Here is a 15,665-nt window from a genome sequence, read left to right on the forward strand (position 1 = left end):
TTTATTAATTAATGTTATTCTACTTTACTTATAAATGATGATGATCAAATCGTGCGTTCATTAAGTACATACTCCTTTTTAACTGGTTGTCATAAGATTTCATTTTATAGTCCAAATAGTCCTTGATCAAATGACCTTAGGTATGTAATGAATTAGGGCGTAAAAATATCAAACAGAAACTCATCATTAATTTATCTCAATTTTAGAAGCGGTTTTGTGGAAATTTTAGTAAGTTCAATAGTTGAGATCATGAGACAATTGAAGCTAGACCACTATGGAAAACCTGGAAGCACTGAACGGCCGTTTCGTCATATTGTGGTGGTGCATATCCACGCCCCCGTCTCATGTGATTCGAAACCAGAACATATCAGTCTGGCGAGTGAACGCCCAACCACTAGACTACTGAGCTGGTCGGCAACCAACGGTAGTAATGTCTAACTTCAACTAATTCACAAAATTGAGCAACACATTCACAATTGTCATCAGTGAGTTACTATCTCAATTTTTACAACAACAACAACAACAAAAACAACATAGTTCAAATTCTCCCATCAACAAAACAACTAATAATGGCTCATTCTACTTCCTACTCAAAATCATCCTCAAACAATTGTTTTAATCAGTTTACTGTTATTCTTTGTATAGCTTATTGATAGCCATTTAACGTTTTCTTCTTAATCGTTTATTCTTTCTATTAAAATAAATAACTTGACTATTTTATCTACATTAAGTAGGAATAATAATAATAAATAAGAGCTTAAAAGTGTTTAATATGTAAAAGCATAATAACTCACAAATACAATGTATAACATTTAGTCGTATCATTCAACTGAGAAAAGAAATATCAACCAATGTAAACATTGAAATTCAACGTAAAAACGAAACAAAACAAACAACAACAACAATATGAAACGTAAACAACATTTCGTTTTTATTCAACCAAAATTCATTTTTTACATACGGCGTAAAAAAGAAAAGAAAACTTATTATGGTAAATAGTTCATTATATGAGTAGAGTAAACAAATTGAAGCCCATATAAATAAAATCATTCAATTTCTGAATGATTTTATTCTCTTCTTTTTATTCATAGCAAATTTTCTTCTTTTGAAATTCCATATGTTTCTACATATTCTAATGTTTCATAATAATAATCCAGTCGCATAAAATGTATATAAACAGTATAAGTAACCAAGATAAACTTTAGTTCAGAAATGATATTAAATTTTTTTAAAAAAAAAAGAATCAGGATGAATCATTAGGGAATAATAAACGTTTGAGGCAGGTATAAATTCAAATAAACGGAACAATTTTCAAGTTTGAAGTTTTGCACTTTAATTTTTTTTTATTATCTCAGAATACAGATTATGTATCTACTGTTTTTCATTTTTAGTAACTATGGTTACAATGGTAAATTGTTTTTTTTGTGTGTGTCCATTTTCATTGTTCAATTGATTTGACAATATACTTTCAAGTTCAATAATTGTTGTTATTAACTTGTTAATAATAATATTTGTATTATACCTGCCGTTTATTTGACAAGATAAAATATAGAAATTAAAAATGAAGTAAACTATAGAAATTTGCATTCGGCATTATTTATTCTATTTTAAATGAGACACACCTAAACTGATTACATAACTTCTTTTGTTTATAGAATAGTAGATGATATTAATGTAGCATTTATGTTCAGAAAGAACGATGATTTGAGAAAAAAGGTTTTTAATTATGGTGTACAATATTTTTATTAATAAGGGAAATATTATTTGCATATTTGTTATTCTGCTGAACAACAATTGCTATGCTTAAAAAAATGTAAAAACAGCTTAAATATATAGTATGTTTAGTACTAAAAGACATCGAAGATTAGTTGAAGTTAGATAATAGCATTTTTGGATGCCCGCCAGCTCGGTAGTCTAGAGGTTAAGCATTCACACAAGAAACCGAAGGCCCTGAGTTCGAACTCCACGTCCGGAACCGTGGGTACGCTCTGCCAATGAGTTCAATACTAGAACGAACCGGCCGTCCAATGTTCCCAGGTTTTCATTGGTGGTCTTATATTATTCGGTTCATGATTTTGTTAAAACATCCAGTATACTTTCATGTAATATTTAAGGATATATTGAAATTGTCTTATTTTATCATGTTAGAATTGTTACCAAGTTAGTTAACGTATTATTGAAGTTTATCTTAATAGTGAATAACATAAAAGTCTTTAATAAAAAAATAAAGGATAATTTTCATCAATGAGATTATCAAAATGAACCTGAACTTTGAGTCAAACGATAATATATAACAATATGAAGAAAAAAACATCTTCATTCAGAAAAAAACTATTTCATAATATACATTAATAGTCACAAAGTGTTTTGCGTGACCAGGTCAAAGTAAGGTAACATTAATATAATTTCATAGTTTGAAATCTAATCAGTTAAAGTAATTTTATTAGTTTTTTCTTTTGCATTCTATACACTTCATTCATGGGACTTGATAAAGTCAATATTAAATAACTTTCGTTTTTTTTCTTTTTATGGTAATAATCAAATTGTAGATAAATGCTAATTATCATCTATTCTCATATATCATGTTTTATTTTTCAATCATTATTTAAAGTTGAAAATTTTATGGATCTAATAAATATAGACAATTCATTTGATTACATCATATAAAGAAGGTCATGATTTGAAAATCAATCGTTTTGAAGATATATATCGATTCTAAAATCTCCACAAACCCCTTCTGATAATAATCATCTGCTCACTAGTGACTGACTTCAAGAGATACTCCTGGAGTTCTAGTGAGAAGTCATTACCAATGGAGTTCAACCAGGTCTGTTGTGAGATATCAGCTCACTGAAGACAATGGTATACGGTGGCGCAACTTCGTGGATTGGTTGAAGTTAGACATTAACACCGTTGGATGCCGGCTCAGTGGTCTAGTTGGTTAAGCGCCTGGCGCGAGACTGATAGGTCCTGGGTTCGAATCTCGCGGGGGCGGGATCGTGGATGCGCACTGCTGAGGAGTCCCACAATATGACGAAATGGCTGTCCAGTGCTTGTAGGCTTCCGATAGTGGTCTAGCTTCAATTGACTCATGATTCCAATCTGTGAAATTTCTAACATTTCCACAAACCCCTTCTGATATATCGATTCATTAAAAAAACTGTATTTGAATAAATGAAAGTTCATTCATCCCATTCATTCTAAATACTGTTTGTCCAAGGGTTTATTATATGCAAGATTTGTATAGATAACATGTAATTCATTTTATAGATCGTCATATCAAGTTGTGAATTACAAAAAGGATATTGGAGGAATTGTTAGTTTTTTATGAAGAAAAAGTAAATTTTATTTAAAATTTCTTTCTTGCAGTGAATTATTCCAGAGTTTTGATATGATCATTGTTGTAAAGTCTACTCTACGATCTATTTGACACATTTTACCCAGTTTTTTTAGCCTAAGGAAAAAGAGATGCTTATACATGCTTATTTCAGGTATGTTTTAGATTACATCCAGCAAGCTAATACTGAAAAAGGTAATCACTGAATATAAAATATTAAGCTGACAAATGTAATTGTATATAAACGTTTACATCTCTATTCGTTTTATTATTATCTACTTATGGGGAATATTCATTTTTAAGTTACATTGCTTTAAAATAAAAAAGAAAGTTTTGGGAGTAGATTAAATTTAATAGTAGTTTTCGTTTCAGTGAACTTTACGTTATACTTCAGGAACTTATTAAACACCTTCAACGTAATAGGTTGTTTACAACATTTTAATCGTTTAAAGATTCCCAATGATGAGGATCTTTAAACGAATAAATTAAATGTAACACATTGAAAATTACTACATTTTGAGTAGTTAGTTACAAAATTTCATATTTCCACCTTTGTTCCTCTTTTATCTAATTTGTATTTTTTATTGTAGAGTATAAAAAAAATATTTAATGTACTGTAATAATCCGTAACGTTTATTTATATATTACAATGAGTAACAAAAAATACGCTTGCCTGATGAATTGTCTTTCCCCCCCCTATCAGTTTCCTATTACTGTAATTTGTTGACAAAACGTCACAGAAAAAAAAACACCGGAAATTAAATATAAATTATGTAAAGAAAAAAATTTATTTTTAATAAATAGATACTGTAAATCAGTAAGTAGTATTTTAAAAAAGAAAAACTACCCATGCTTATCAGTAGGATATATTGAGTAGACGATAGTGAGTACACGATTATTTGTGAACAATGAAGTTGTAAATGATATGATTTCTCTGTGTTTAATTCCTTCACTTATATCGTTTACGTCAATAATACCATTAAAAGAGTAAAATAATGATGGATATAAAGCTAAGTTCAAGTATTTTCTTAACAACATTCTAAATTGTAAGATTTGATCAAGTCATTTTGATTAGGTTTTCATTATGTTATCATTATAAACATGAAATTACAATATTCAAATATGGATTATATAACAAGAATTATAGCCGTTGATTATTATGTCTAATTGTTCGTATATATTCACAAATACAAATTTGTAAATTAAATTATTTAAAAGCTTAACCCCTACTTAGTAAAATTATGTATAACCTAAAACCCTAGTATGAATGGTTTTTTTATAAGTAAGTTACCTACAATAGTATTATCATCAGATAATTTTGTTTCGAAAAACTAGACGACATTAATGGTATGACCTGGAATTAACTCGACTTCTGATACTAATCAACATATGCTCACCAGTGACCGGCTTCAAGAGGTATTTCCTAGAGTTCTAGTGAGAAGTAGTGACCAGTGAAGTTCAACCGGGTCAGTTGTGACATAGTAATTCACTGATGATAATGGTGGATGTGTTGCTCAATTTCGTGGATTAGTTAAACATTAATAAACATTAATACCGTTGGATGCTGACCAACTCGGTAGTCTAGTGGTTAAGCGCTGGCGCGCGAGACTGATATGTTCTGGTTTTGAGTCCCATGAGGCGGGAGCATGGATGCGCACGTCTGAGGAGTCCCACAATGTGACGAAACGGTCGTCCAGTGCTTGTAGGCTTTCTATGATGGTCTAGCTTCAGTTGACTCATGATCTCAACTATTGTAATCCAAAAATATTCGAATATTAGCTAGAAGTGACGGTTAGTCCTTTCTATCGTTTGATTGGTGATTATCATATCAACTGTGATACAATTCTAGTGGCGCATCAGTTAATGAGCTTACATGATCAGTATTCTTCTAAATATGACGGGTTAACGAAAGTTATTAAAGAGTAGTTTTTATGAATCAATTAAACTGTTCTGCTACATAATTTTTAAACAAGTAACATACATGACAAAATTGTTATTCGAAACACCAGTTATATGAAACTGGTTTCGAATTTTTCGAATCTACTTTAAAAGATTAGAAAACATAACCAAGTCACATTCTATACACTTCATGCTAAGTAAAAAATTTAGTAAGTCGACTCAATAAGCTATTTTTCTACATAAATTACTATGCGAACAACTTCTTTAGAAGACTTCCAATTAGAAGAAAACTTTTTTTACTGGATAAATCTTATGAAGAGTAAACATTTTCTTTCTGTTTATTGTTGTCAGCGAGTAACAAGGTGTATTTTTAAAGGTTAATAACAAATTGTCGACAATTTTTTTAAAACTCTGACTTGGTTTTCCATAAACTATTATTGTTTATATCCGTCCTAAATAGTTAGTTCACAAATAAAAACTAGTTATTTTTAATGAAGAACTTAAGTTACAGATATCCCATTTTTATTCATAATGAATAGAAATTTGAATATTGTTTTAATCATTTCAATAATACAATTATCATGATGAATGTAAGATATTATTGAAAGCTTTCAAAATCGCTTCTCTTATCTACTGTATTTTGAGGGTTACAATGTATAGTCCTTATTGACTATGCTAAATAGTTTAAGTTTTAACTTAGCAGTTGTAGCACTAAATTTAAAATAAAAATAGTTTATAGTGTGAAATCGAATACTTTAATTTAAGATGGATAGAAACACTAGCTCTCATACTCAAACTTTGACTTAAGACCAATTACGTATACCCGTACTTAATAGATGAGTGAAATTTGTTATTTTATTATATCTGAAAGGGCTACTAAGTTTTAGCTATGAACAATTCGCTATAGAAAATACATCGTTAAGACAAACAGACCCCCAATTATTCCGTTATATATCCCTTACTTAAAGCATATCAAGAGTAATGTGCAAAATGAAATGGGATATGAAATAACCACAAATATCATTTATATTTAAGGCTTAAGTGGGTAAACAATGTTCAGTTTTGGCCAATTAAGTAATTTCTCTAAAAAAAGGGTAAATCAATCCTCTACGTTACTTACACCATAGTAGAAACAGTTTCGGTAAGACTATAATTTATGGACGACTCTTGAGTGACCTTGACAGTGTCTACCTACTTACTAGGGCCAAATGAGGGTTATAAAACAGTTTGGAAAATAAGGATTACGATTTATAGTTGATGGTTAGGGTTAGGACTTAGATTTAGGGTTTTCATCACGAACTAACATCAGTTATAATGCCAGGATTCTATTTAGCCAAATGGGTGAATGAATTTCTAGCCGAAATCTAAATCCAATTGATTCGTTCATAAATTATAGTCTCTCCACAGTTTCTTTACATTTACACTGATAGATTGTTAACTGTAACTATTAGTGGTTTTAAATTCGTATGCATGTCTTTTCATGACTATAAATATTTTGCTTCAAAATTTTTACTCAATATTTCATTTCCTTAAAAATTGATGATACTTTAAGGTCACTGACCACTTCAAATGGAAATGATTTTATGTATTTATTTAAATGAACGTTATGAATAACATACTTTAACGAATATCGGTGACTTATTTGACATTTGAAATTGAATTTATCGTATAAATAAATAGAGATAGAAAATATAAACAAATGATTATTGATTAAAATCATTCAAGTATAGTTATGTTGATTATAAGTAGTATATTGATTAACAATGATATTAAAATGAAAGTAAACACAACAATCCAATCTGTCACCAAAATTGATTAAATTTAAAATTAGTTTTAATATCGTTTAAACACTTAGCTAATATGATAGATCACCAAATCATTCCAAACGTTATTAAAACGAAATTACTAAACTATAAAACTGTCTGAATATCATTGTTAAACAGTGTACTTTACTCTGGATATCCGTGAATATTGATTAGATACTATCATTGTCATTGTTACACAGAACAGTCTTGAACTTTGGAAGAATCTCGAATTATGTTAAAAGTATTGAGCTATCTTCTTAGTCATAATTAGTAGATATTTAACCTATGTATTATTATTATTAATGGCATTATTCAATATTATATTTTGATACAATCTAGAATTCTCAGCACGAGGTGTTTCAATAAGTTTCTTTTACAAAAAACAACGAAAAATAGGAGATAGGATGAAAAAATATCTAAATCTGTACAACATTCTAATTAGAGGCATGTTTAAGAATACGGGTTATTGACTAGGTTAACTTTAACAACTTTTCTGTCACAGAGTATATTCCGAAGGTAGGGTACCATAGAAACTTTATACCTTTGCTTGCGCGCATACATTTTACTGTTCCACCAAAAGATATACAATGAGTGAGATATGGATGAAGGGGATGGAAGTAGTTGATAAAATAACACCTGTCAGGAGTTTGTAAGACATTAAATGTTTGTCCATGACCATATTAATAATGTCCTCAAATGATTCACTACACACCGTGTCAACTGCCTTCAGCACTGTCCACAACACGGCAAAGTTTTTTCTCAAAAGGTGTCTTGAGATATGATCAAACGCCGAAGTACAGTCCAGAAAAGCTCATCGAACATACTTCTTACCCTTTTTCAAGTTGAATACTATATTGTGATGCATAACAGCAAAGGCATCTAAGGCGCTTCTTTTGCACTTGTAGGCAAACTGATACGGATCAATGTGCTCTTTTGTTGCAAGTTCAAATAGAAGTAATAATAACTTTTCCATTGTTTTGAAGAAAGGTAAAGTTATTGCTATCGGTCTAAATTTCGCATTCTTATCGTTAGATACTTTCTTAGGTATAGGGATTATCTTTATCATTCTCTACATTTTCGGTATGAGATTATTTGAGAAGGATCTGTTAAAGATACTCGTAAATGGATAACATGGAACGTCAGGACATCTTTTTAAAAAGAAGGTTTAGTATTCCATCTGGTACCGAACACTGAGATGAATCAAGCAACTGGAGACATTTTCGGACATCAGTTTCAGTAAAAATAGGAACACAACTATTCTTCGAACCTGTGGATATAGAGAGCATGACATCAGATGACTGACAATAATTATAAATAAATTATTATTTTCTAAATACTTGGAAGATGAACCTTTTATGTTCTTACTTCAGTAGATGTTAATACGCTCAAATAGTTTGTAAAACATGATTTACACTCTTAAATATAATTAAAAGAAGCAAACACAACACTGCACAACAATACGTTGAATAATCAGCTTCAGGTTATCCAGAAGAAGTGAAAATTCATTTTTTCTCATTTCAAATTTTAGTTATTGAAATTAAGGTTAAAAGATGCATTTAGATCTCAGTGATACTCATTGAATGTGGTCAAAGGAAACATTTTGCAGCCTATATATATGATGAAACCATTCATGAAAGTGGTTTGCTTTAATCAGAATCATGGAGTCACCGTTATAGCATTATATCGGTATGTATAGATTGGTAGGCAGTCTCATAGTTGATATATATACGTTCAATATTCGCTAATCAACGTCTGAAGTTTGACCTTGATTTTTTCGAAATCGTTTGATTTCTTTCATTCATCTAGTATATATATTGAACCATCGTCATCACTAGACAGTCAGCATTATCAATACATTGCCTGGCCAACTCGATATTATTTTGACAGAAAACATTCAGGTGACACTGGTTGAAGAATTAAAAATCTGTTCCATTTAAAGTTAACACATTTAAAAGCTTTCAAGGATTTATCGGCATCAGTCATGGATGGTCTAAACTCTTCCTTTATAGAATTTTACTTTTGTTTTTCATATAACTTGTCAGACGTTTTGTTTTAACAGTAAAGACATTTTACCAAACCAGTTGTCAAGTTTGATTTAATATTTTACCCCGATTACCTTTTATTTCTTCTAGTATGAAATATGAACATTTCATCTCGATGTCACTAACATGGAATGATTTCATTTTAACATTTTTCATATTATTATTTAAGTAATTTGTAAGTAGTAATGACATTCCTTAAATGGATATTAAGATCACTTTTAATGCATAAATCCTAAATTTTGAGATTGTAAATGTTAGACGTGACTTCAAATAAAGATCAGTTATATGACGTGATGACTAAGCGTTCATTGTTTTCAGAATACAATTAACCATTACTTAAGGACTCTTCTATTCATCGGCATGCAAAGAAAACAAACCCTATTTCACTTGACAAATAGCAAGTCTTCCTACACATTAAAAATATACTGGAACAGACTATTAAATACTATTCAATTTCGGCAATCTATCATATTTTATTGATATTCTGTCATTTTATTGATTCTAATCGAATAGGAAGTGACTACTAGTACATCTCTCTTTGAAAGCAAGATTGATTATTTATTTTTGGAATAAAAAAACAAGCAGAAATAGACAAACAGAGATGGATAGTGACTAGCAGTGGAATCCACGACGTGTGTTTTGTCCTAATTGCGATTCGTCAGCTGGATATAACTTCATCCCAGAGTTGATTTTCACTCTGGCACTCCAACCCACTACCGTTCGCTTCAAACGCCTATCCTGAAATCCACTGCTAGCCACTCTCCATCTTTGTTTATAATGCTTGTGAATTAAGGCAATATCGAGGCAATCCGCACAGTATGTACATATACGAATAAGAAACTGATCAATTGCAGTCTTAAACATCAATCGGAAGATTCAAGTAAATAATACCAAGTGAATTCAGAAATAGACGAAGATATTACTTTTGTCATTTGGAATTTTACGAATGATTGAATTAACCTTGAATTTTATTTACGCAGTTGTTGGGAAATTTACATATAACAGAACAGAAAAAATTACAAACGAATTAATAAGTCCCCAGATTTTTTGCGCTTTATGGAAACCATGAGATAAGACGATTTCATAATATTCGGTTCTTCTTTGACTTATTAAAAGAACCCATGATGTATAAATCTTATTAAATAATATTACTACTAAATGAAAACCGTTTATATATGCGTTGTATTATTTCAAGTTAACTGAACAAAAGCTTTGCTGATTACAGAAGATTATGCCCTCAGGTCAACTGATGAGATGTATTTAAATAATTCACCAATTCAAAGCGCTATAGAAGTTGAACCGCCTGCATAATGATAACACTAACTGAATTATGATGTTATGTGACCATTCAAATAAAATAACATAACTTTTATAACTAATTAATGAAAGTAAGGGCATATACTTCAATTTCATTATATTGCTGTCCGTTAACAAGAGAGTGAATAATTCTTCTTTACAAAATCGACTGTATTCAGCCCGGAGAAATTATTGTAATATCAAGTCTGATGTCGAGCACGTTATTTCACAATTGAGTGTTCTGTATACTATGATGAATATCGGCATGCTATGTATTAGTTTGTAAATGAGTATTCTACTTCTTTTCTAATTTTTAATTCCATAATTATTATCTACAAAGTCAGTTTCTGAAGTTGCTGAATTTTACAGTTCGCACTAAAAACCACTGTTAGTTACACAGTCATTGAAAAAACAAGAGCCATTAGACAGGCGTGGAAAGTGATTGTGCAGTATCGTAAATTGGTTTAATTTAAAAATATAAAGCACTGAACATTTGCTCTTTCACATAACTGTCAAGCACCTGCAGGGAGGCCGAAGTTCTTAGGTTCGATTGCCTGTAATGTCGTGAATTTACACTCAAGAATAATCCCGTACTGGAATGAAGCAGCTGAAATAGCTGCTTTTTAGTTTCCAGTGATTATCTAATTAAAATCAGTCCATTATGTAAACTTTAAAAACTCAGTCATCTTCACAAACTCCCTATACTTTAAGAAGTCCTGAATTGACAAACTTCGATAATTTTTAAAACTCAATCGAAAAAATAGTTCTTTAAAATTAAATAAATAAAGTTCCAAATCATGGACATAAATTGACAGTGTTCAAGGTACCATTGTGTATTTTCAGGAGCACATTTTCCTACTTTTCACATGATTTTTCTTATTATACAACAACAAATCCAACTAAATACATCAACCTTTTAGCAACAAAAAAAAATCAATAAGTTTTGACAAAAATTGAACAGGCTGAATGCTTTTAACTTTAGATAAACAGATGTCAATTTGTGTATAAAATGTTAATTTAATTTATCAAAATTACTAATATAACTTCACTGTCATAATACGAGAATATACACAGTAGTTGTAATACAGTTTACAATTGTATTGATGTTGGTGGTGATGATTATATTGTATGGTATTTACCTTTTTCAAATCTCTACCACAATCTAACTGGAACTGTTACTAATCTTTGTTAAGAATTAAAATTGAAAAAAAATTTTTTTATAGTATAGTGAAATTGTGCTTACTATTAAAATGAGTGAAAATGATTTATGTTGTTTCTATATTGATTTTTCATTTGTATTCCAACTTTACATAAAAGGTAAGTGTAGATGAACACATAGTGTATACTGTGTAAGTCTATATATATGCATACTTTATTTTAATATGTACAATATCTATATAATTTCATCGTAAACTTTTTAAGGTTAAACACATAACCGAATGTATGCTTGTGTTTAGTGTATTATCATAATGAATATTAGTTGATTGGTTGTTTGAATGATTTATCGACATAAAAATGCAGAGGTTAAGACTGTCATGAATTTTTGGTCAGCATCCATGGTTGTGTATAAATTTCAAATGTGAAAATCTAAAGATAAAACGTAATATCCCCATCAAACAGAGATTTTACAATGTGCGAAAACGAATATATATTGTTTTCTTCCTCCCTACTTTCTTTATCTTCCTCACTATAACTCTTACAAATGGATATACATATACGAAAAATCACTTGGGATTAATCAACTGTCAGTGGATTCAAATGAACTACTAACGATTTCAGTGTGTGTAAAATAACAAGTAATAGGCTAAACAGGCATACAACTTTAGATAAGTGGAAAACATAAATGTAATTTATTTAACGATGTTTTTAGAGATAAGACTTATATATTTTGCTGAATTGATTACTTGAATTTCCGTCTATCGTTAATACAAAACTTCTGTTTTTATAGTCAATATATGCAGCTGAAATTCACTGCTTAATTTAAAAACATAACAACTAGTCCATTGGTACCGAGACAAACCACTGAATGAGGGTCGATCTTGGACATTCACTAGTCTTTTAGACGGTTACGTTTGTTCCCCAGTTGTTGGACGCAATATCCACAATTCATATGATTATGAGATTTCTAAGAAAAGGGTAGACTTTTGTTGATTGAAAACATTGATTCTGTTGCTTTTGATGGATTTCTAATAATTACTTCTTGCCAATTAATCGTCACTGCGTAGTTGGGTTAACGCGGTTAATATTCCTAGTTTTCAAATTTACTAGATATGAATTGTGAATAGTACGGAGAATAGCTGGTGTACAATCTCAGATTATTAACTGAATACTTTTGTTTATGCTTTCTTAAAAAATATGCTTAGGAGATTTAAGCATTTCTTTAAGTCCATGACAATTCTTAAACATAAACGAAACCTAAATGAAAAAGTTACTGATTAGATTCATAAAAAATCTAAATAACTTACTTTCTTATAAATCATATGTAAAACAAAAACCAACGACTTTATTATTGTACTGCTCATAAATAACTGTTAGACTTAATTTAGATAGTATAAATCCGTAAACTCTATCACTTTAGTTCTATAAATGAAATTAAATAAATGGTAGTGTTATATCTTGTGGACTTGTGCCTTATTAATATATAACGTAATGATACCGCCAATTGGAGAAGTGATACATAAAACCCGTACGAGCAGTCTAGGGTCATTGTCGGCCCTTCTTCCTGCCTAGCCCTGCCTGTTGAGTCCAGAACACCAATCTCAGCCTCTGTGATATAAATCATATATTTCAAACATACTCGGTCTATAGACAAAGCAAAACAGACCACATCACACCATAAAATAGAAAATCACATTCTTACAACAGCTAGTCAAAAGTGACTGGGATTGTGGGAGACTGTAATTAGTAGACTGAGCATAACTCAAGAACGGTAAATCGTATAATAATAGTCTATGAATCAAAATAAAGCGTATAATAAAAGGAACATGAATATGCATAGTTTAGTTACTTATGTTTAGCATTAATCCATCAATAGTTCTCAAAAGTTACCATTCATAAGTCTCGTCGAGATATAACAGGTAGTAAGGAGATTATGAAAGCAAATTCATGGCTAAACATTTACTGTGTTTATAATTTTTCAAAGTAGATGAAAGAGTAAGTATTTTTAACTATTTCATAAAAATTATTATAACTTAGTGTTGACTAAATAAAGATCTAAATTGTGACTATTCACTCGGAGTTTGTAAACCATCTGTTATCGACAAAATGTATAATTTCAAAAAATGGATTAATACTTTGTAAAATTCATGATTGAACTATTATCATTACTTTATAAAGCTGATGTATACAGATTTAATTAACTAGATAGACCTCTCAAATATAAGCAGTTATCAAAAGGTGAATTATAACATCTCGTCATTTGAAAATGACTGACGAATCGGTATTCATCTCTTCTTCTCCCAGAAATCTCTAAAATGTATTCAATCCATCCGAAAATTATTAATCATATTTTATAAGGTCATTGAAATAGCTATGAAAATCCTATTAAAGATATATATATATATAAAGAGAGAGGTTTGTTCATGATGAAGAAAACGAAAGAGGAAGAATTGGAAACCTTAGAGAATTATTTAATAATATCATGAAATAATAAGGACAATAATAATAATAATCCATACGATTATCAAAAGATGGTGATGAATGGATATAAAATTTGCTTTATGATAATTTACTTTAGCGAATAGAATAATATCTCTATTATATATGTGTGTTCGTGAATATGAATGCCAAAATATAAGAAGTCAACTCATAGACTACCGACATTCACATTTTCATATACACATGCATAAACATACAAGGATATTAGATTAAAAGAGGTCAGTATTTCATCAGGTCATTAGTATTATGAAAAGAACTATCCCTTTCTATTTCTGAATAATTAGATTTCTGATATTTTAAATCTTATTGTCTTTTTTTAATTATTGACCTACTACTAGGATTATTAGTGTTGTCGGTGCAGGAATTTCATAAGAATTTTAATCATGATATTTTGTGTTAAGTAAGCTTCTATTTGTTCGTTGATGTCCACTGTATGAAATGTAACAGACCTTTTATTAACTATAATTGTGTAAACCTGAATAAAATGATGCACTATTCAATCTATGCATATTCCTGTCGTATAAAATACGTAGTAATTTTTTTTACTTTTCATTTAAAATCATGATACATAATAAACATCAAGACCGAAATCAAAATTTTCAAATTTACTACGTTTCTATGTGTATTTGAAAGATACCTATTCTAGTTACTGGGACTTCAATTCGTAATTTTTGTTCCTGATTATAACAATCAAATTCACCACATAAATATCTGTGATTTGTAATAATGAGTAGAAAATTACTTAGAATAAGAAGGGAACTATTATTCTAATATATGTGAAAATGATATTTGAAATAATCACAGCGATTGAAATTTAAATCATTCCAACGTTTCGTCCAGCTAACTTGTCTGGACTTGATTATTACCCTGAAGAAGTTCAGGCAAGTTATCTGGACGAAACGTTGGAATTATTTAAATTTCAGTCGCTGAGATTATTTCAAATATCATTTTCACATATAATGACTTCTCATTACTCGGCGCCCGATTCCTGTCAAACTATTCGTTCTAATCTTGACGACTATTCGTCTATATTATTCTAATAGATATTTCAAATTTTCTTCTTATTTGTTAGTACATATGTACCTCAATTGTAATATTTATCTATGACACTATGGGGAAATCCTAAATCAGCCGACATATTTATTAAATAAGAAAGATTAGTTCAGTGAAGAGGTCTCTTTTCGATCAATTCATTTTCAAATCTGTACAATCGCAAATATATATACTTATTTTTTACAAGATGATAGTAATACTGATAATAAACTTCTGTTAGACATGGTGACAATGATTTTAAATAAACAAACGTAATAAAAAATTTTAAAACAAGGAAAGTTTAATAATCATTTGAGTGTTAATGGCTTAAGTATTCATCAAAAGATAGATAGAGAAATTATCATTAGGAAAGGATGTCTCAGAAGTTTATTATCAGTATTATTATCATCCTGTTAAAATAAGTATATATATATATATATTTGCGATTATACAGATTTGAAAATGAATTCGTCGAAAAGAGACCTCTTCACTGAACTAATCTTTCCTATTTACTGTCTTAATGGGTGTATTCCGTTTACTAAAACCTTTATTCTTCAACATATCTTAATTTTTATAGCATATACAGTTAATTATTAC

The 15,665-nt window shown here is 29.8% G+C and overlaps 1 protein-coding gene across 1 annotated transcript in view; it reads left to right on the forward strand.

The window, feature by feature from the left end:
* The window catches only part of PCDH8_1 (Protocadherin 8), a gene marked incomplete at its 5' end in the record, with an annotated part of 63,046 nt that overhangs the window by 16,264 nt on the left and 31,117 nt on the right, over positions 1-15,665 (forward strand). The window lies entirely within an intron of this gene.

The sequence above is a fragment of the Schistosoma haematobium genome, chromosome ZW (genome assembly GCF_000699445.3).
Source record: "Schistosoma haematobium chromosome ZW, whole genome shotgun sequence".
Lineage (NCBI taxonomy): Eukaryota > Metazoa > Platyhelminthes > Trematoda > Strigeidida > Schistosomatidae > Schistosoma > Schistosoma haematobium.